The following is a 23,085-nucleotide window of genomic DNA, read 5'->3' on the forward strand; positions in this document are numbered from 1 at the left end:
CATTAACTAAAAACTAAGGGACTCTGAATAAAGTATGGACTTAAGTTATTAAAAATATATTGATATTGGTTCATTAATAGAACAAAAGTACCATACTAACATTAGATGCTAGCAATAGAGGAAACAGTGTGGGTTATATGGACACTCTTTGTATTATTTGCACAATTTCTCTGTCTCTCTTTCTCTATTTTTTTAACAGAGACACAGGGGCAGGGAGGGGCAGAGAGAGAGAGGGAGAGAGAGAGAATCTTAAGCAGGCTCCATGCTGGGTGTGGAACCCAATGCAGAGCTCGACCTCACAGCCCTGAGATCATGACCTGAGCCAAGACCAAGAGTCTGACGCTTAACTTACTGGGTCACCCAAGCACCTCAATTTTTCCCTATTTCTAAAATTGTTCTAAAAATAAGTTTTATTAAAAAATGGATATATAATAAATATGATTGACTTGAGAACAAAAACTGAAGAACTCTGACATTGTATCCTTTGGATTGACTCTGCGTTCCTTAACCAGAAGATAAATGGATCTGAGTGTCAGAGGATAACTTACATGTGAATATAATGCTAAAGTTTCTCTCCAAGTCTGAATTTGCCTAAAAGTTTATCCTAACAAAACTTGGAATTCTCTTATTAAGGGTAGAAATCAATTCCATTAATTTGTTTATCTTTTCCATTTTAGAAAGAATGATATTTGAATACAAGATATAGGCCAGGTACTACTGGCTAAGAAAGAAATGCAATAGTGCTTGCTCCCTCATCCCCTTGGGACAGGGGAGAGGACAAAAGTTCCCAGTAGTCAGGTAAGTAGCAGATACAAGAGAATGTTCCATTGCCCATGGGGGGCCTACAAGCAAAAATCAGATCTTGCAATTAAGAAAATGCTGTAAAGTAAAACTGCATTTCTAGTTGAAGACCACAATTCCCAGCGAGAATAATTATGATACCATTATTCTTATTAAATGTTCCAATTACTGTGTCTGGGAGACTTTACACTGGACATTAAATAGGAACAAGATGGTTATTTCCATGAAGCCAGGTTGGTTAAAGCCCAGCCATTCTGATGAGGCAGGATTACATTTACGTCAATATGTTTAAGTACTCTGAAAATGGCAAGAAACATAGTGTCTTTCAAAGTGTTCCATATTTTAACTGTCCACAGATTTGAAATGGGGCTCAGTGCCATTTTGTTACTGTAGCCTGTAATTGAGATGGCAGGGCCACTGCCTGGTGGAGGAGATAGAGCTGCACAGGGACTCACCTTCCCCAGCCAGATCTTCCTACACTGATGCTATCTGGGGTTTGAAGAAGCTCTGAGACATGCTCCAAAGCATGGGTGACCCCAATTCCTTAGGTCAGTGACAGGTGATAAGCCAGACTTTCAATGCCTGGAGCAGAGGAGAAAATACTGGAACTGGCACATCTCAGCATGAGTATGTCTAGCTGTCAGAGTGCAATCCTAGGAGGATGGCAGGACAAGCTTCACCAGTCCTCAGGCCCAGGGGCCACTAAGAATGTTCTCTAACTGCTGCCTTCCTGACACCCCCCATGGAAAGGAGGCAGAGCAGCAGGAGAAGGCACGAGGTGCCCTGATACAAGGAAAGGGCAGTGGTGACCTCATGCCAAGAGGCCAGTTCCATCACTCATCGCACAATCCAGCCCCTGCAAGGATGGTAGAGCCATCCCTATGGGAAGGCTGCTGGAAGGGCCTGGCAGGGACTGTGAGCATGGGAGGTGTGTGTGGGTGAATAGGGTGATCTGCAAAGCCCTGTGAATTACCAGGCACTGTGAGGGGGCCATGACAACAAAGCTGACCCAGCAGCTCTCTCCCTGGACCCCACATCCTCTCCCTGTACCCCCATCTCTGCCTCTCTTTCACAGTAGACTCTGCTGACATATCAGTGTCTTCACCAGATGATGGAGTGAGTCACTGCTTCTTGGCCGCCATTCCTCAGAATAGGCTTCTATCCAAATCCCTTCTGTTCTATATTCTGGGCTGCCAGCAACCACAGAGACTCTCGTCTCAATTTTGATGGCCCCGTTTTATCATGTAAACCACTCTTCTGTTAACCACTTCCTCTGTAATCTAAATGCCAGCTGGTGCGTTCCTGCCAGAAAAACTGGCTTAACACATAAAACCCAATCTTTATGTATATCCAAAATGCTTCCCAAGATGTGTGCTACTTCCTGAGTGGCAATGACTGTCTTGGTCACCTCTGGCTCACCAGTCATGCCTGATACGTTTAGAGGATTTCACTGTCCTGGGTACACTAGCTTCCACTCCGCATGGCACCAACTTGGAAAAATTTCTCTATTTCCCCACAATCACTACAATACAACTAGACCTCACATCAATTATGTATGTAATAGTCTTACTTGAAGAATTAGGATTTGGGGGAAGCAGAATGGGCCACATAAGGTAAAAACCAACACAACTTCAAATTGAACACTGGGCACCCACATTCTCAAAATATTCTGTAGTGACTAGAACCAGGGATTGTCTCTGACTCTCCCAACCCCGTCCAATTCTTAGACTTTAGCCATTTGAGTGGCTCCTCTCAATTCATTTCTCTCTCTTCTCCTTACTTCCCTCTTAATTTTAAGTTATCTGCAGTTGCTTAAGGGCTGCCATGCTGTGTTCTGCAAACACTGCAGCCAAGTTGTGCTACAGACTGGTAGATATGGTATGGAAACGCCTAGAGTGCTCTGAAAGAAAGCAGGCCCTTTGCCTTTGAGAAGAATGGTGGTCGTCAACAATCTCTGCATCCTTTCCACTCCAAATACAGCCTTCAGGAGAAACAGCTCTTAGGGACCAAGATACAAAGAAACATTTGAAAGGTCTGGCAGTAATAACTGTCTTCCCCAGTTGTCTGGGGAAAGCTATTTACCTTCCTGCCTTTCCCAGACAACTATGTCCTTTTAGCCTTACTACCCACTTGAATGTGTCTTTGATTAAGAGATACAAAGAGAATGTCAAGGTTTGCCAAACATCCTCTAACTCTCTAAAATGTAATTGGGAAAGTGGTATATAGTGATAAAAACTTCCAAAGGGGGGGAAAAAAGGAGTAGTATAAAGTTGTTATGCAGTTAAATCATCGTATCATTTTTTACTCTTATTTCAAAACACTTAGGAAAAATGGGTAGATAAAAGAATAAGCCACCTAGTCACTAAAATTGGTTGCTGGAACAACATAAAAATCAAATTAGCAATTATTCCATGTAAATTAAAATATAAAAAGAAAATATACTGCTTCTGAAAATCACTATTTTGTGACTTTTAAGGTATATTAATAACATAAAATAATATGTCTCTACTTCGCTTTTTTAGTGAAGTAGACCATGTAGAAATATCAGAAAACATTTCAACAAGGCATATGAATGTAGTGGAAGAAATCACCAATTTGCCTCTTTAAAAATGTATTTGGCATATTTTGTTAATGCAAAGAAATAAATATCTGCTAAAATATCAATTTAATTAAAACGGATGAGGTTTTTTTTTTTTTCTTGTTTTGTTTTTAACCTAATATTGGCAAACTGTGCAAAAAGGTTGTCTTCAGAAAACCAAAGAGCTGGCTCCTGATTTTTTCTCACTTCTTGTCAGAAGCATCTACAATTGTAACATCAGTTATGTTGACAGTTTTAGGCCAAAATTCATTGGAATGACTCTAATTTGAAACTAAATGATTTTTTTATGGCACAGAAAGGCCTTTTACTTCCCTGTTTCTGATTCTAGTTCACTGTTCACATTTTACATAATAGACCTACCGTCTTTATTGGAAGAAACAGAAAAATCCCTAAGGAAAGTGTTTACCACATAATTGCTGAGCAAAAAAGCAGCTGACTTAGAAGGGGCAGTCTCGAATGTGCTGGGAAGATATTTGCTTCTTTTCTTACTGTAACTTTGGCATTGTATAAAAATGCTATTTTTATGACTGTGAACAAGCCTTTCAGTAACTCATTCAGGCAGTTTTAAGGGCTGTTTTGTACGGAGCAACATTTTTTTTTTTTCATTTACTAAGTAGATTTCTATAGCTCTATATTTTGACTAATGTCTTATTTCTACATTCTTACTCATACTTTAGTTTTCTATCAATTGCCTGTTTACAGTCAAGTTAAAAATGAAGTTGAAGAGAAGGAGAAACTAATTTTAAATATATTCATAAAAATGGCAAGGTCAATAGGTAAATGTTATTTAAAAATATCATGTAATGCAGAGTACTGCTCCTTTTTATCTTTATGTCTAAAAATATATGATCCATGTAGTTGCTGCTGATTGAGAGTTTTGAAAAACAGTTGGAGAGGCCAAGAGGTGGGACTGGTTGATAAATCACCTGATTTATCAAGGGACTACAATTTTCTACCAAAGGATAGCAGAGCTAAATATTTATGTTTGTTAAAAGTTCCCCACATAGCTCCTGGCATAGCTTCATTCAACAGCGATAATAGCTACTAACAAGTATTTGGTGAATAAATAACATAATTCATTCACAAGGATATTTTATTTTTATTTCTTTAGCAAAATCCCAACATTCTCCCTCTCTTAAACCATTCTTCCCAACTCTGTGGCCTTACAAGTATGAAAGCAGTGCCACTAACTGGAATCTTAGAAAAGGTAGGTATAAGAGAAGGACGTGGTTACCACTACAGGCATGGGATGGGTAAAATGCCCACTGGCAAAGCTTGCAATACATTCAAGCAGGAGCTGGTAATTGGGAGTGTAAAATGGGTAAAATACGAAAATAAAAAAGACATACAATTCTAATGTAACAGATTGTACAAGTAATGATCTAGATGCGAATACCCAAATACTACAGCTTTTAACACAGTTCTGCTGATCCATTTCCCCAGTCTGAGCTCTTCACCTATGCACACAGGACCAGAGAGGAGGACATAAGGACCCTTTGACAACATTAACTCTTCCCCTCAATGACCCACTTCTCTGGGATGACTCAATGACCTAATTCCACTGTAGCAGTGATGAGTGCAGGATGTTCACTGGACACAAGCTGCATATCCAGACTGGCAAGATTTCACACAAATTTTCTTCTCTAGTGTGAAAATCCCCATAGACTATCAAGAGAACTTCCCTTTTTAAAGTAAATAGTATCATAGTGTCTCAGATCTTCAAATATCATTTGAAGTGACATTTAAATTATGAATGAATAGATGATTTAAAAAAAAAAGCAGTACCCTATAGATTAGAGGCAAGAAGTCTAGGTGCAGGGAACAGCGAAGCCTGGAGGCATGGAAGCACTTGGCATGTTCAAAGAACTGAAAGGGGACAGTGCAGATCCAGGGTGCTGAGCACACAAGGGAAACCGTTCATGTTGGACAGATAAGCATGCTGCTAGTCATGCAGATCTGGAAGCTCGTGATTTATAACCAAGATAAAAATAGATGCTTCATCTGTGCTTTTTAAAAAGATTTGAGAGAGAGAGAGCAAGCACATGCATGAGCTAGGGGAGGGGTAGAGGGACAGGAAGAAGCAGACTCCCTCTCCTATCCCCCCATCCCCGCTAAGGAGGGAGCCCGAGGACATACAAGGGGCTCGATCCCAGGACCCTGGATCATGACCTGAGCTGAAGGCAGACACTTAACTGACGGAGCCACCCAGGCACCCCTCATCTGTGTTTTTTTTTTAAGATACAATTCTAAAGACCATTTATTTTTTTAACAAAGTGAGGTGAGGTGACTAATAAAAGTTGTAAAAACCCTGGAGTCATGAAAGGAAGTAGTAATTCCTTGTTTTTAAAATGACCAACTCAAGCTAAGGTGTGATACACATTTTCAATGTGGGATGTTGATGCTAGACTTAATTAGGAAGCATACTTTGACTCTGTACTAGTCATTCCCAACAGGTGTTCAGTAGAATGCTGATTTTAAAAGTTAATTGGAAATTTTGAAAAGAATTCCAAGGCCAAATTTTGCTCAGTATGTGCTGAGTATAAAGAAAAAAAATTCTTAGATCTATAAACATGGAAGCATTGTTATACATGAATAATTATATAATTTATTTGGCTACTACCCTCTTTTTTTTTTCTGACCTACCTAACAGCATTGGAGCTTCATGGGACATAATTTGGTCATTGCTGCTACTGGAGACTTGACAACAATAAATCTGTCTTGGTTCTTGTTTGCCTGTTATAAAATACTGTTTCTTTTTATATATTTTCCATTAAAATAATTATAAAGACTTAATCTTTAAGAACATAAAATGGGCTATTTATTCCCTTAGGCATAGGAGATTAATTTGATGACTTTATTTTGGATTTTATTTCCAGTTGAGGTTTTATACCTGGATGTTGAAAGCCCATGATCTAGTCAAGAACAAATGAGGGAAGTCTAATGTCAGGGAAATCTTCTCCAACAACTTTTTGAAGTGCTCCTGTGTGACTTGAAGTCTTCATTTTGAACAGACTAAACTGGTATTTACTTAAACTATATATCAAATGTCCTATAAACTTGGCCTTATTTCATGGAACCAATTATTACCTTAAATAATCCCTATAACCTCTGAAGGAAAAGTACCCCATCCAAATGCTCTAGTAATTCTGAAACATCTAGATGCATTGTTAACTATTTTGAAATTGTGTAACATGCAAAAGTTGCAAAGGTGGTTACTGAGAGTTCCTGAGTACCCATCACACAGCTTCACCCGTGATAATATATAGATATAACATATTGTCAAACCCAGAAATTTGATGGTGCTATACTACTACTACTCAGGTACAGACTTTATTTGGATTCTAATAGCTTTTATATGCAGTGTGTGTGTGTGTGTGTGTGTGTGTGTGTGTGTGTGTGTTGGAAGGGTGGTGGGAAGCAGATATCTTTTAAGGAAGGATTTTTATCCAGGGAGTTTTCAAAAAAGATAGCTGCTCTGAGCAAGCTAATTAGACATCCACTGCTAACAATCTTGACCTCAATTAGGTGAAGGATTCCTAATTAAATCGTTACAGGCTTTTGTGTTAAATGGTAATTGAATGCTTAAAAGTTCTTCACAATTATATCATATTAACAAGAATGTATTTGCATTTTTAATGCTTTATTGATTTCCAATTCATGACAGGGCTGTTAGTTTTATCTTACCATGCCATTGAAACCTTTACAAATTGTTCTTTAGGGTTGACAAGCTTAAGGAACAGGTTAAAAAAACAACAAAGTTTGTGACCTACTCAGGGGTTTGCAGACTGCTGGGTTTAGTGACTCCTTCCCACAATTACCACCGTCTATTTAAATATAAATCTGTGGGTAGGAAGGCAGAGAACACGATGAAACCAAAGGTATGTGACTTAGGCCACTCCCCTTTTCTTACAATTTTTATATCATGGAGCATGATTTCTTTTACTCAGGCCTGCTTTTCTTTTACTCAGAGGCTACAATGAGTTGATTTGACTAATTGAGTCGTACATATTAAAACCACATGTCTTGTATTTATTTATTTAACATAAATCTGTGGTCAATAATGATTATCTATGTTCACAGGGACATAGATTATTAATTCCTTTAAAATATTTACCCAAATCTGTTAACAATATTGTATTTGTCTTTATTTATTGACTCATCTTTTGTACTGGTTTTGACCAGTCCATTAAGAAAAAAAAATAATAATTTGTACAAGGTGGTTCTAGATTTTAAAAAAATCATTGCCAAAAAAATATATAAATAAATAAAAAATAAAAAAAAAATAAATCATTGCCTACTCACTTTAGAGTCAACCATGGGCCTGAGTCGATCCTTTGAACGTGAGTTTAATTGGTCATTTATAATGATGGGATTATTTTGAGAAGGCCTACATGCATTTATAGATTTAAATAAATTGTAAAAAAGTCTGTCTTAAGTTCACACTATTTTCTCTAGTAGTAATTGGTGGTATAGTCTCACTTTTTAATGTCAAAAGCAATTTCAGAACAAAATATTTTGCCAAAATGTATCTCTTCCCCCAAATAATCTGCCATGCCCCACCATCTACTATCTTCCTTCATGCTGTGTTACACACTACTTCTAGATTTCAGGGTCCTTCCAACTTGGTTTTAGGAAGGGTATTTTCATAGATTGTGCATTTCAGAGATGCCCTGTGCATTACTACTTATAGTGTACATTCCTCACCCATATATTAGATTTTTTATCTATTGTAATGGAACATGAAGCTCAGTAATGGAACTCAGATACCCACACACTAGAATACTTAATAATTATAAACAAAACATTTTTCTTAATCTTTTCCATTAATATCTCCTGGGAGTCTGTTATATGATGGAGGTTACATTAAAACAATCAGAGATTTTTAAAAAGGAGTATCTTTGTAAATATGTGATAGAGAAAACATCTGTTTGAAATCAGCAATGTGTCAGGTGAACACACACCTTAATCACCAAGCACAAATGTAATGCTGTACATAGAAAGGATGAACTAGTTAAATTAAAAGTTTCCTCTAGGGTGTGTTTCAAGTTCCTGATACTACTGAGAGAAATATAATTTTTTTCAAAATTTTCAGATATGATTAAAAGTGAACAATGATCAGATATACTTGGAAGTGAACAATAACAAATTAGCAAACATAACTCCACCAGAAGCATATTGTGGCAAAAGGGTCCAGAGAATGCAGTTAATGCATGGGTTCATCTTACCTCTTGTCTCTCACAGCACAATGGAGCAGAATGTTTAAATTTTCACATACTTCATTTCTCTCTTTAATAGTATTAGCTGCACTAATACCCTTAATACAAATTTAAGCCCTTGAAAAACACTTTAAAATATTTAATGCTGGTAATAAAGTATTAATCTATAAAAATCAATATTCCTATTGATATGTTCATGTTATTCTGGTCTGCTCTTTGTGATCACTTATGTAGTAAAATTTCTTCATTCGTAAGATAAATCCTTATGCCTTCATCTATATTAGGAATGGCTCATTTTAATAATCTTATATTCCTGCTCATGGAATCCTAGAATGGGGAGATTAAAATACTTTAGACATAATATAGCTGAACTCACCATAATGCCATCATGATACAGGTGTTATTTTTCCAAACTTTACTGTAACATGGGCTTACATATGTTTTTCAAATATTTTGCACTTCACCATTTTTGCCAAATATGTGAATGAGCAGTTACTACTATAAGTTCATATCATAATTTTCAATTCAGCGATTTTATCCTAGGTCAGTCCAAATTGCGGCATCATCAAAGTGTGCCAGGCTCTGTTTATGACCCTCCACTGATCTGCTTAGCTCACTTAACCTTGTCTTTTTGCCTTGTTTTGTATATAGAAGTTCCCCCAAGAACCACCTGTTACCATTCTTGTGACCTACATATCATCACATACTAAACTACAGGTTGTGTAGTATTCCTCAGGCATAAAGCCTGGACACTGCTATTGCCAATATTCTGTTTTTCAACTCATGTTTTCCAACTCTCTAAATCTCTAGACTATACTTGCATAATTTCTCCAGACTTTTTAGGACTAGCACTATTTCTGTTTTTATCAATTATTTTCAACTCATCCATTTAATTTTTAATTTCAATGCTAGCTTACAATATATTTTTTCAAATTCCACTACTGGATATTTACTCAAGGAAAACAAAAACACTCAGGGGCACCTGGGTCGCTCAGTGGTTGAGCATCTGCCGTGGGCTCAGGCCGTGATCCCGGGGTCCTGGGATAGAGCTCCCCACAGGGAGCCTTCTTCTTCCACTGCATATGTCTCGGTCTCTCTCCCTGTGTCTCTCATGAATAAATAAGTAAAAAATCTTTTAAATCCCCACTAATTCAAAAAGATATGTGCCTTCTTATATTCAATGCAGCATTATTTACAATAGCTATCCAAGTGTCCATACATAGCTGAATGGATAAAGGAGATGTCACACACACACACACACACACACACACACCCTCAAATATTATGCAGCCATAACAAAGAATGAGATCTTGCCGTTTGTGACAATGTTCATAGAACTAGAAGCTATTACACTACATAAAATAAGTCAGAGAAAGACAAATACCATATGGTTTCAGGTATATATGGAATCCAGAAAACAAATCAAATGAATAAACAAACAAAAAAAAGACAATATCATACCTATAAATACAGAAAACAAACTGGTGCGTGTCAGAAAGTAAGGGGTAGAAGGGACGGGCACAATGGGTAGAGAGGAGTGGGAAATAGAGACTTCCAGTTATGGAATGAATGAATCATGGAAATAGAAGGTACAGGAGAGGGAATACAGTCAATACAGTATTGTAATAATGACATATGGTGACAGATGGTAGCTACTTGTGGTGAGTGTAGCATAATACAGAGTGGTTGCATCACGATACTGTACACCAGAAACCCGTGTAACATTGTCAACTATACTAAAAAAATTTTTTTTAGAACTTTAAAAAATTTAGAAATTTCATTTCTAAGTTCATCTTTTCTTTTTAAATAAATTTATTTTTTATTGGTGTTCAATTTGCCAACGTATAGAATAATACCCAGTGCTTACCCTCTCAAGTGCCCCCCTCAGTGCCCGTCACCCAGTCACCCCCAACCCCCGCCCACCTCCCTTCCACCACCCCTAGTTCGTTTCCCAGAGTTGAGTCTCTCATGTTCTGTCTCCCTTTCTGATATTTCCCACTCATTTTTTCTCCTTTCCCCTTTATTCTCTTTCACTATTTTTTATATTCCCCAAATGATTGAGACCGTATAATATTTGTCCTTCTCCGATTGACTTATTTCACTCAGCTTAATACCCTTCAGTTCCATCCACGTTGAAGCAAATGGTGGGTATTTGTCGTTTCTAATGGCTGAGTAATATTCCATTGTACACATAGGCCACATCTTCTTTATCCATTCATCTTTCGATGGACACCGAGGCTCCTTCCACAGTTTGGCTATTGTGGACATTGCTGCTAGAAACATCGGGGTGCAGGTGTCCCGGCGTTTCACTGCATCTGTATCTTTGGGGTAAATCCCCAGCAGTGCGATTGCTGGGTCGTAGGGCAGGTCTATTTTTAACTCTTGAGGAACCTCCACACAGTTTTCCAGAGTGGCTGCACCAGTTCACATTCCCACCAACAGTGCAAGAGGGTTCCCCTTTCTCCACGTCCTCTCCAATATTTGTGGTTTACTGCCTTGTTAATTTTCCCCATTTTCACTGGTGTGAGGTGGTATCTCATTGTGGTTTTGATTTGTATTTCTCTGATGGCAAGTGATGGGGAGCATTTCCTCATGTGCTTGTTGGCCATGTCTATGTCTTCTTTGGTGAAATTCCTGTTTGTTCATGTCTTTTCCCCATTTCATGATTGGATTGTTTGTTTCTTTGCTGTTGAATTTAATAAGTTCTTTATAGATCTTGGAAACTAGCCCTTTATCTGATACGTCATTTGCAAATATCTTCTCCCATTCTGTAGGTTGTCTTTTAGTTTTGTTGACTATTTCTTTTGCTGTGCAGAAGCTTTTTATCTTGATGAAGTCCCAATAGTTCATTTTTGCTTCTGTTTCTCTTGCCTTCATAGATGTATCTTGCAAGAAGTTGCTGTGGCCAAGTTCAAAAAGGGTGTTGCCTGTGTTCTCCTCTAGGATTTTGATGGAATCTTGTCTCACATTTATATCTTTCATCCATTTTGAGTTAATCTTTGTGTCTGGTGCAAGAGAGTGGTCTAGTTTCATTCTTCTGCATGTGGCTGTCCAATTTTCTCAGCACCATTTATTGAAGAGACTGTCTTTTTTCCAGTGGATAGTCTTTCCTGCTTTGTCGAATATTAGCTGACCATAAGGTTGAGGGTCCACTTCTAGATTCTCTATTCTGTTCCATTGATCTATGTGTCTGTTTTTGTGCCAGTACCACACTGTCTTGATGACCAGAGCTTTGTAGTACAACCTGAAATCTGGCATTGTGATGCCCCCAGCTATGGTTTTCTTTTTTAAAATTCCCCTGGCTATTTGGGGTCTTTTCTGATTCCACACAAATCTTAAAATAATTTCTTCCAGCTCTCTGAAGAAAATCCATGGCATTTTTTTTAAAGATTTATTTATTTATTTATTTATTTATTTATTTATTTATTTATTTATTTATGATAGACATAGAGAGAGAGAGAGAGAGACAGGCAGAGACACAGGAGGAGGGAGAAGCAGGCTCCATGCCGGGAGCCCGACACGGGACTCGATCCCGGGACTCCAGGATCGTGCCCTGGGCCAAAGGCAGGCGCCAAACTGCTGAGCCACCCAGGGATCCCCAAACCATGGTATTTTGATAAGGATTGCATTAAATTTTGTGTAAATTGCCCTGGGTAGCATTGACATTTCTTCCAATCCGTGAGCACGCAATATTTTTCCATCTCTTTGTGTTTTCCTCAATTGCTTTCAGACGTGTTCTGTAGTTTTTAAGGTATAGATCCTTTACCTCTTTGGTTAGGTTTATTCCCAGGTATTTTATGCTTTTGGGTACAATTGTAAATGGGATTGACTCCTTAAGAACTCAAATACAAAAGGTAACCTTACACCTAAAGGAGCTAGAGAAAAAACAGCAAATAGATCCAGCACCCAGCAGAAGAAGAGAGTTAATAAAGATTCTAACAGAACTCAATGAAATAGAGACCAGAAAAACTGTGGAACAGATCAACAAAACCAGGAGTTGTTTCTTTGAAAGAATTAATAAGATAGATAAACCATTAGCCAGCCTTATTAAAAAAAAAAAGAGAAGACTCAAATTAATAAAATCATGAATGAGAAAGGAGAGATCACTACCAACACCAAGGAAATACAAATGATTTTAAAAACATATTATGAGCAGTTATATGCCAATAAATTAGGCAATCTAGAAGAAATGGATGCATTTCTGGAAAACCACAAACTACCAAAACTGGAACTGGAAGAAATAGAAAACCTCAACAGGCCATTAACCAGGGAGGAAACTGAAGCAGTCATCAAAAACCTCCCGAGACACAAAAGTCCAGGGCCAGATGGCTTCCCTGGGGAATTCTATCAAACGTTTAAAGAAGAAACCATATCTATTCTACTAAAGCTATTCGGAAAGATAGAAAGAGATGGAGTACTTCCAAACTCATTCTATGAGGCCAGCATCACCTTAATTCCAAAACCAGACAAAGACCCAACCAAAAGGAGGAATTATAGCCCAATATCTCTGATGAACATGGATGCAAAAATTCTCAACAAGATACTAGCCAATAGGATACAACGATACATTAAGAAGATTATTCACCATGACCAAGTAGTATTTATCCCCGGTATGCAAGGCTGGTTCAACACTCGTAAAACAATCAATGTGATTCATCATATCAGCAAGAGGAAAAACAAGAACCATATGATCCTCTCAATAGATGCAGAGAAAGCATTTGACAAAATACAGCATCCATTCCTGATCAAAACTCTTCAGAGGGTAGGGATAGAGGGAACATTCCTCAACATCTTAAAAGCCATCTACGAAAAGCCCACAGCAAATATCATTCTCAATGGGGAAGCACTGGGAGCTTTTCCCCTAAGATCAGGAACAAGACAGGGATGTCCACTCTCACCACTGCTATTCAACATAGTACTGGAAGTCCTGGCCTCAGCAATCAGACAACAAAAAGACATTAAAGGCATTCAAATTGGCAAAGAAGAAGTCAAAGTCTCCCTCTTTGCAGATGACATGATTCTGTACACAAACCCAAAGGACTCCACCCCAAGATTGCTAGACCTCATACAGCAATTGGCAGTGTGACAGGATAAAAAAATCAATGCCCAGAAGTCAGTGGCATTTCTATACACTAACAATGAGATTGAAGTTCATCTTTTTGAATGTTCTTTATCTTTTAAACATCCTTTTAGTGGTTGCCCTAAAGTTCATAATATACATTTAAAACTAATTTAAGAACAGTCTCAAATAACACTATACTGTTTCATGGGTAGTGCAGATATCTTATAAAGGATTATTCCCCATTCCTCCTCCCATGCTCCATAAGATTGCTGGCATTCATGTCACTTGTCCATACTGATCTATTAGACCAATTAAGAATATGACTAGAACTTGTTTTACATCATTCTTTTTCCAATTCTTTCCCTTTCTTTTTGCAGATATGCATTTCTCCTTTCTTTCAGCATTTCTTGTAGGGCATGTTTGATGGCATTGCATTCTCTGTTTTAGTTTGCCTAAGGAAGTTTTTTATCTCTCACTCTTGAAGGGTGATTTCACTGGATATAGAATTCTAGGTTGATGTGTTTTGTTTTTCTTTCAACAGTTAAAATATTTCACTCTACTCTCTTCTTGCTCTCATAGTTTCTGAAAAACAGTCTAGTGTAATTATTATCCTGTACCTTTAGAGATAAGCAGATACCTTTCTGCTCCAGCTTCTGTCAAGATTTTATCTTCGTCTTCGGTTTTGTACAGTTCCTTTCTTGTGTTTTGAACCACTCTTAGACATTTATATATACTTTGTTTCCAATAGTTCCACAATCTGTAATTCTTGTGTTCTGATTATATATATTCTTCCTGACAATTATTACTAATATGACTTTTTCTCTTTTATAATACTGAATTATGAGCTCATCCTTGGTGGATCTATTTGGGAAAAATCAACCTCTTGAGTTGATGAAGTGTTTTGTTTTTGTTTTTGTTTTTGTTTTTTGTAAATATGTTATTAACTTCTGCAAGGTAGCAGGCGCAATATTGACTGTAGATAAATTTAAATTTATTTCTCAGCCCGAGTTTTTCCCAATTACAACAATATTATGAATTCAAACCCCAAAGACATATGAGGGCATGCCTATGCTTATAAATATTTAAGTGATTTTTAAAAATTTACAGGCCAGACTGAAACAGGCCTCTGCTTGCTCATACATTAAGAGGGTTATAATTGGAAATATCTGTTAGTATATCTTCAAGTATTTCAAATTCAACCTGTCTACATGTAAACTCTTTATCTCTTCCCTCATAGATTATCAGTGTCACAATGGAATTATCATGATGATTTAGTAAGGTATAGCATGGTGTTACACTCAACAAAACATCATCTAGTTACAATAAGTCAACATAGCCACAGTTAGTGAATTAAACATTGTGTTTGTTACTTAAAACCAGAGGCTTTACATCATCTAGAGGAATTCGTATCAGGCCCTGTATTGGCCTTATAAGCTAATTCCAAAAAAAAAGACTTAAAAATTAATTACCACTATATAAATATTTCATAATTTCTTCAGAGCATAATGTCAATATTGCAATGTAAAATCCCTTGAGCATGACTTCTGGTTCATGAGTTTCTAATGCTGTAAGTTATTTGCTATGTTGAGCTCCTTTCACCCATAAAGAAAACTGGGTTTTCTTAAAACAATGACTAATTTTTGATTCTCCCTCCAAACCTACCCACCTCAAACCTACCTCCCTGCTTCCTAGCTCTCCTCTCTCAGGAAGTGGCAATGCTTCTAGAGTCGTTCAGACTAAAATCTTGGGGTCATCTTGATCCCTTCTCTTTTACCAATCCTATCTGCTTCTCCAGCATATCCTGAAAGCTCTCCCTTTAAAACATACCCAGACTCTGAACATCTCTCTTCTGCACATTTGTCGTAACCTGGTAACTAATCTATGTGCTTCTACCTTTTCCATAATAAAGTCTATACTCCACAGAACCAAAGTGAGGCTTTATTATTTATTCAGGACACAGCACTTTATTTACTGAGTCAGACCACATCACACCCTGCTCATAACTCTCCGATAACTTCTCATCTCACTCAGAATAAAATTCAAAGTTCTAGCACAAGATGCCTCAAGACCCAACAAGATGCAGCCAGGAATCAGAGTGTCTTGCATCTCAGTTAACTTAATTCTCTTCTCCAATGCCTCATCCTCAAAGACACGGTCTCTGACCAGAGGACATAAAACTACAGCACATCCCCCTGTCACTCTATCCCCTCTGTTGTAATATGCTTCCTTTTTATCCATAGAACTAATAACATAGTATTCCTACACACTTCCTGACATTTATTTATTATATATTAACAATCTGTCTCTCCAGACCTTGCTGTTACTTCCATAAGAGCCAGATCACTGGCCAGGAACAAAGTAGGCACTTTATCAATATTTGTTCATCCACTGAAAAATATTTGCTTCACTATATTTAGTGTTCAGAACAAAATGTTGAGCCAAATATCCATGTGTTCGATGCATTATTAAATGGATAGCAATGAAAAATGTATTTTGGTTTTATAAAGGATATGTAAACAGAACCTCTCATCTGCTCTAGGGAACTGTGAGTCACTTCTCTGAAGAACTGACATCTGTACAGATATGGGTATGTGAAAGGTGTTTGAGTGACAAGGGCATTTCAGGTGGAGGATCAGTTTGTGCAAAGGCCCTGTGGCAGGAGGGAGCAAGGCCTAGACATGTAACTGAGAGAAGCCCTGTGTGCCTGGTGAAAACAGAAAAGGGGGAGACTAAGACTGATATTATGGGCAAAGCACAAAAGTCTGCACAGATCTTGATAAAAAGTGTTCTTTATCTTTGAGCAAGTGAGCAGTCAGTGCTGTTTGAAGTAGGTGGATCAGATGATCTGGTTTCCATTATAAGAAGACAATTATGCCTCCAGGGCAGGAAATTCAGAGATGTTTGTGGTAATGTGCAATATGAACTAGGAGATGGATGACAGTCTATCCGTGTATGGTTTCCTAGAGATATTTGGAGGTTAAATTGGCATTGCCTGGTGACTAACTAGGCTCAGAGAAAATAGTTAAGTATTGAAAACACATCCTAGATGAATAGCTTGCTCAGATGGAAGGAGAGTGGCGCTAGTCCCTGATTTGGGGGGGAAAGGAAGGTGTGAATATGAATGTGGACTCACACGCTTTTCTCTGCTTCAGCACTGACATTTAGAGACTACATTATTGTTCCTGCACAAACTCTGCCCTCCCAATTCTGCAAATTACGTTGGTAAGAAAGCTGCTCATTTAAAAACTGTCCTCACGTGTGTGACTGCCTCTTAACTGTGGCAGAGTCTCCAAGTATCCCAGCAAATAACTTGAATACGTCCCTTCTGACCTTCGTTTTCTCTTTGCTATGCTGCTGAGGAGTGATTTACTCACACTACTTTGCAGGATAAGGTGGGAGAATTTGAACCTAAAGAATATTTTAAAAAGTAATTCTTGTCTCCAAACAATTTAAAGTTTGAAATATGCAATAAATAATATCTCAATAATAAAGTAATATATCTTCTAGGAACAGTTTTCTATAAGAAGCAGGTATCATGGATTATCTTCATTGCCAATAACCAGAATCTTAAATCAGAGGCAAAATATTAGCCACTGAAATATTAGTGTCAGTAGAAAAATATAGAGATGCCTCATCATTTACTTTTGTCAGTGGCTACCTGAGTGTTTTCAAATAAATGACAGAAATAAACTCAACAGAACATTTTATTAAGTTAAAAATTGGTCACTGAGTGGGTTTGAAATAGTAATTCTGTTTTACTGAAAATATAGATCTTGAAGTCAACTAATTTAGGTTTGAGGTATGAAAGAATCATTACTTAGATGCCTTAACAAAATCAAAATATCTGAATAATTATGTACTTTTGCTTTTTATATAAATGGCTACTATTCTATAGAAACAACTGCAATTGTAAATATATCATTAAAACCTAAATGCAATATATTAATTTTACATTTTGGTTCAGAGTATAATATTGAAGGAAACAAAAAACAAGACTGGATCTAACTCATGAGGAGATAAGTAAAAAACAAAAACAAAAACAAAAAAACACAGCTACACATCTAGCTATTTTCCATTAGTGCAGAGTATTTTGTGACTTAGAAAGTCAGCCAGATATCCCACAGAAAGGAAAAATCACAAGCAGTTGTCTTTGAAGTAGGTCTGACTTAAACTACCTAGAGCTGAAAAGCACATTGAAAAAGAATCTTTTTGTGATTTGAAGGCAGTCATTTCATTGTTGTTGAGAATGATCAGATGATCAGAATTGGAGTGGGAATGTGTAAGGAGAAATTATTTTAAAGTATGTTGGTTATCCTTAAACAAATGAATACATGATAAACCTACATAAAACATGGAATTGCCATCTTTGTGTCTATATAACATTTATTTTGATATTCTGGAGACATTTGGCAAAATTATTAGAAAATCATGTAATAATCATTTTGTTATTGAACACAATTTGTATATAAGAAACTTACTAATTTACAAGACTGGGCTCTTATGGGCTCTTATAAAGCCTGCTGTGAACACTTGTGTTCATGTCTCTGTGTGACATGTTTTCATTCATTAGAATAAATATCTGGGACTTGAATTGCTGGGTTGCAGGCAAAATCTATGTTTAATTCTTGAAGAAATCTTCAAACTATTTTCTTAAATAATTTTTCATCCTATCCAGCAACACGGTGCAGTTCCAGCTGCAACAAATACTCACCATCCTTTGGTATTGTCAAGTGCAGTGGTATTTCACTGTGGCATTAAATTGCATATCCCTAATGACTAGTGAGGTTGAGCATCTTTTCATGTACTTAACAGCAAGTTACGTATTTTGTAACTCGTGTTCAAGTATTTTGCCAATTTATTTTATTTTATTTTATTTTATTTTATTTTATTTTATTTTATTTTATTTTATTTTTTTTGCCAATTTATTTAAAATCATCTTTTTATTTTAGAAAAAGTTTTAGATTTAGAGAAAAATCTGTGAACACAGTATAGTGTTGTCATAAACCCTAAGCCCAGTTTCCCCTACTATTAATATTTTACATTAGCATGGTGCATTTATTAATTTCATTTAGATGATGATATTGGTACATTACTATTAGCTTAAGCCCATGCTTTATTCAGATTTTCTTACTTTTTCCTTTTTGTGCTTTTTCTGTTCCTGGATCCTATTCATGACAATGCATCACATTTAGTAATCTCATCTCTTCAGGCTACCCTTATTTGTGATAGTTCCTCAGTCTTTTTCTGTTTTTGGTAACTTTAACAGTGCAGAGTAGGGGTCAAGGATTTTGAAAAATGTACCTCTACTGGGATTGTTCTGATATGTTTCTTATCATTAGCCTAGGGTTATGGGTTTTGGGGAGGAAGAACACAGGGGTAAAGTGTCATTTTTATCACATCATATCAAGGGTACATAAATCAATGTGACCTATTACTGTTGTTGTTAACCTTCATCACCAGACCGAGGAAGTGTTTGTTGGGTTTCTCCACAATAAACCTGCTCTATTTTTTTTTTCCTTTTCCATACTGTGCTCATTAGAAGGAAGTCACTGGTACAGCCCATGTTTAAGGAGAGGGATTTATGCTTCAATTCTTCAGGGGCAGACTATCTATATAAAATATTTAGAATTTTTCTGCAGGGCAGATTTATCTCTCATCTTCCATTCATTTATTTACTTTATGAATATCATTTATGAATATCAGTATGGACTTATGGATGTTATACTTATTTTATACTTTGTGTTATAATCCAATACTACTTTATTTCTTTTATTGCTCAAATCATCCCATCTTTAGCCACTGGGAATTCCTTCAGTTGGATTTCGTGTTGCTTGGACATTCAGTGTAGGTTTTTGTTTGCTTGTTTGCACAATTTCGTTACTTTTTGGCACTACAAGATATACCAGGCTCACCTTGTCTATTTTCTGCTCTAGTTCTATAATTAGCATTTTCCCAAAGATCCCTGAATGCTTTGATTGGAAATGTGGATATCCAGCAGCAATAATTGTCCTTATAAAGTTTTCAGTGAACAGAGAAAAGTTTTTTAAATGATAATTTGCTAAAGCAGGATAATCCAAATAGTCTCTCTTTATCAAGTACTACTTCATATTTGAATATATAGACTTTGGAATCTCTGTGATGAGTCATGTTAAACATTACAAAAGATGACCCTATGTTCTAGATATTTTAATTATTTAAAAATCTGGTGGGTCACAAGAGAATTTTATAACAAGTATAAAATTTACGATGTAGTCTTTTCCAGCTATTGTCTCCAACCTTAACATACTCTAGGGCACAAGAAAAGCAGACTAAAGTATTTATTAAATGCCTGCCCTACCTGCAGGTTTTTTCCAGTTAACCTTCCTGTGTATGGTACAAAGAGACATTGCAGACTGGTTGGAGAGGCAAGCGTACCACAACGTAACAATAGCAAATTCCTGGATTAGACACCAGTACATTAAGAGTCTAATTTCAATTCTGCTCTACATTAGGTACTTAATATAGATATTGTAAAAATCACTCAGCAGCCTCGGGTCACTTTCAGTTAGGTAAGGAGATGAGATTAGAGAATTAGCAAGATTCTTTCAGGTGCTACCCTATTTTGCAAACAATGCAGCCACATAATTATGAGGTGAAGTACTGAAGTGTCATTGCTACAGGAGTTGCAAGAACAAAAAGAATGATGCTTGCTAAAACCACAGGGGAGGAAATGATGAAAGAGATGTGTGACCCAGGATTACAGGTGACTGCAACATATTTAGTGCTTGGATTTATAACCAAAGTCAAATGTTTATGACCTGGTAATCACCCTTATGTTTTATTTTGTGTGACAACAGCAATGCTAATCTGAGCCACTTTTAATCAAATTGATCAGTTGTTTTATTAAACAGCTTACTATTGGACAGAGGTTTAACAGAAATGCAGGGCATGTGTTTCATTTAAGAATAAAACACAGTGTTTATTTTAAGCCTAACTTATCTGCAGGAGTAAAACACCTGATATTTTAGTTGTCCCTTACCAATGAACTGTTCCAGTGCTAACAGTATCACTGCTGGCTGGACAATAAGATGGCTTTTTAAATGATGCCCAGATGTTGGAGAGTTCTGGTTAGGTATTCTACTTGAGTTATTTTTTCTGGCCCCAAGAATTGTGTGAATCCCCACTTGCAATCAGAGAGCAGCATATAGAAGGATCCACCAAGTGTGGCAAATAATGTTTGCTACCAACTGCTGCTCATCATTTTTTTTGACAGATTCAGCTCACGATTAGAGACTAAAGTAACATTCCCCATGGTGTTGAGATGTGAATTCATGAAAATAACTGCCATTGGTAAACATTTTAAATGTTGAAACAGCCATCCGCTTCCAGTCCCAGGGAAAAATGTACAGTATAATGAAATTAATAAAAGGAATAGATGTGTTTCTTTGATTCAGATCCTATTATTACTACAGCATAGGGAAATTCATGTGGTTGGACGAAGGTGAAAAAAATTCTATTTATTTACATTTTGTCTCTGATTCTCAAAAGTAAGATGCCCCAAATTTAAGATTTAGGAATTTGTTGTGGCTACACTAAGAACGTTTCAAAATCACTTGGATGGTAGTTAAAGTACAGATGCTAAAATTTTATCAGTGGGACTATCTTCTCTGTGAATGCTGCATTATTCTTTATAAAGAAGTTGGTTTTGTTTGTTTACCAATTATAACCTCACATGTGTTTTTATTCTTTCTTCTAGGTTGGTAATTGCTAATTGAAGACGACTTCTATCTGTTCATGTAGTAAGAAAACAAAAGCAAGCAATGAGAAGAAAGCAAGATGTGAATTAAATCCTAAATAACAAACTAAGCTCTGTTGAACTGGTGCAATCGACGAGTAGAAAGAGCTCTCTCTTTGCAGCAAATCAGAAAACCAAGACTCTTGCCCTTATCACCAATTCAATGTGAAACTTAGACAATTCATGTTATGTATCAGTTTCATTCCTATGTTTATAAAAAAAAAAAGAGTAAATAGGAAAGGATCATCTATAAGATTTCTTCCGGGCATCAATAACTGATATTTATGTTAGCAAGAACACTACCGCCAGAGCAGAACTTTCAGATAAAAGAAAGACTCCACACTAGCAAAGCAAATAAATAGAAAAAAGAAATCAAAGAAGTTTGCTAGACTTACACAAAAATATCCCGAAAAGAATCACATTTGTAAGGTGTATTATACCACAAATAATAGAATATTTGCATGTTAAAGTTTGGCCTTCATGAGACAGATGAGGAAACTGGCCTCTGAGGAGGGAAGGGACTGATTTGAGGTCAGGGATTGTAAAGAATCCAAGATTGGCAGTGAGGATCCCCGATGGCCAGTGCCCCAGCTACCCCTCGGCTCCCCAGGACCCTTCTGTCATTGCCACCTCATTCGTTTTATTTTTTTTTTTTTCCACTTCATTCTTAATGACATTCATTACATGTTCTTCCTCTTCCTTTCATCCACTCTTGGGGAGTAGATGTTCCTCCTTAATCATTCATTCAGCTCTATTTAAGGAGCATATACTACGTGTCAGGTACCACTCTAAGCAAGGGATGCACTACTATAGATGATGGGGTATTTTTCTGTCATTAGAAGCATGCAAAACAAATATTGTATGAAAATATGTATCTGTAGATGACATTTTGGGCTTCTCTAGCACTTCCACAGTGAGAGTGAAATATCTTATCAGCTCAGATTATCTGCTTTATATCAGCAAACAAAAACTGAATGTGGACAATGCTACTATGATTTAAACATAATCCTTCAAATAGATACAAATTTGAAACAAAAATCATCAAGGCAAATCTTTGTTTCCTGAAAGATATTCAAAAAAAGTTATGGATCTTGAATAGATGTAGTGAGTGTGTACAGAATGAAATTCATCCACTTAAACATGAATCTATCATTCTCAGAAGCACTGACATGGTGTTAGGGAAATAAAAAATAATTGTAGTTTTGGGTAGGATTTCATATATACCTTATCCACATAAATATTTGGATATTTGTTACATGTATTTAATTTTTAAAAACTTGAAAAGCTATTATAGAGATGGAAGTACAGAGATTAATTATAGAGATAACGATGCCCCAAAGAAATCAGTTCTCTAATATAGAACACCTATGGATAACAGAACTAAATAAAAATGGTAAAAATACTAAAAAGAATGGCTTTGAAGATTTACATTCTTTTTCCCCATCTCTAGCCTAAATTGATATTTTTGCCCATCTTTGGGAGATGTTAACTGGACTTCTGTGATACTTGTGTAAAAATGCTGATTGAACATGAAATAAAAATTACATCCACATTTTCTTTAAAATTTCTTGAGAACCAGATGAGTGCCATGGGTAATTCTGCAGATGAAGGATTGCTTGAGAAGATGTATTTA

General features: G+C 36.6%; 1 long non-coding RNA gene across 1 annotated transcript; it reads left to right on the plus strand.

Annotated features, from left to right (window-relative positions):
* Nucleotides 1-675: 675 nt before the first annotated feature.
* Nucleotides 676-22,824, plus strand: LOC140624496 (uncharacterized). The gene is made up of 4 exons (XR_012023961.1): nucleotides 676-798; nucleotides 4,512-4,607; nucleotides 6,277-6,420; nucleotides 21,414-22,824. It is a non-coding gene; the product is annotated as an uncharacterized lncRNA (long non-coding RNA).
* Nucleotides 22,825-23,085: the final 261 nt, after the last annotated feature.

Source organism: Canis lupus, chromosome 3, assembly GCF_048164855.1.
Source record: "Canis lupus baileyi chromosome 3, mCanLup2.hap1, whole genome shotgun sequence".
Lineage (NCBI taxonomy): Eukaryota > Metazoa > Chordata > Mammalia > Carnivora > Canidae > Canis > Canis lupus.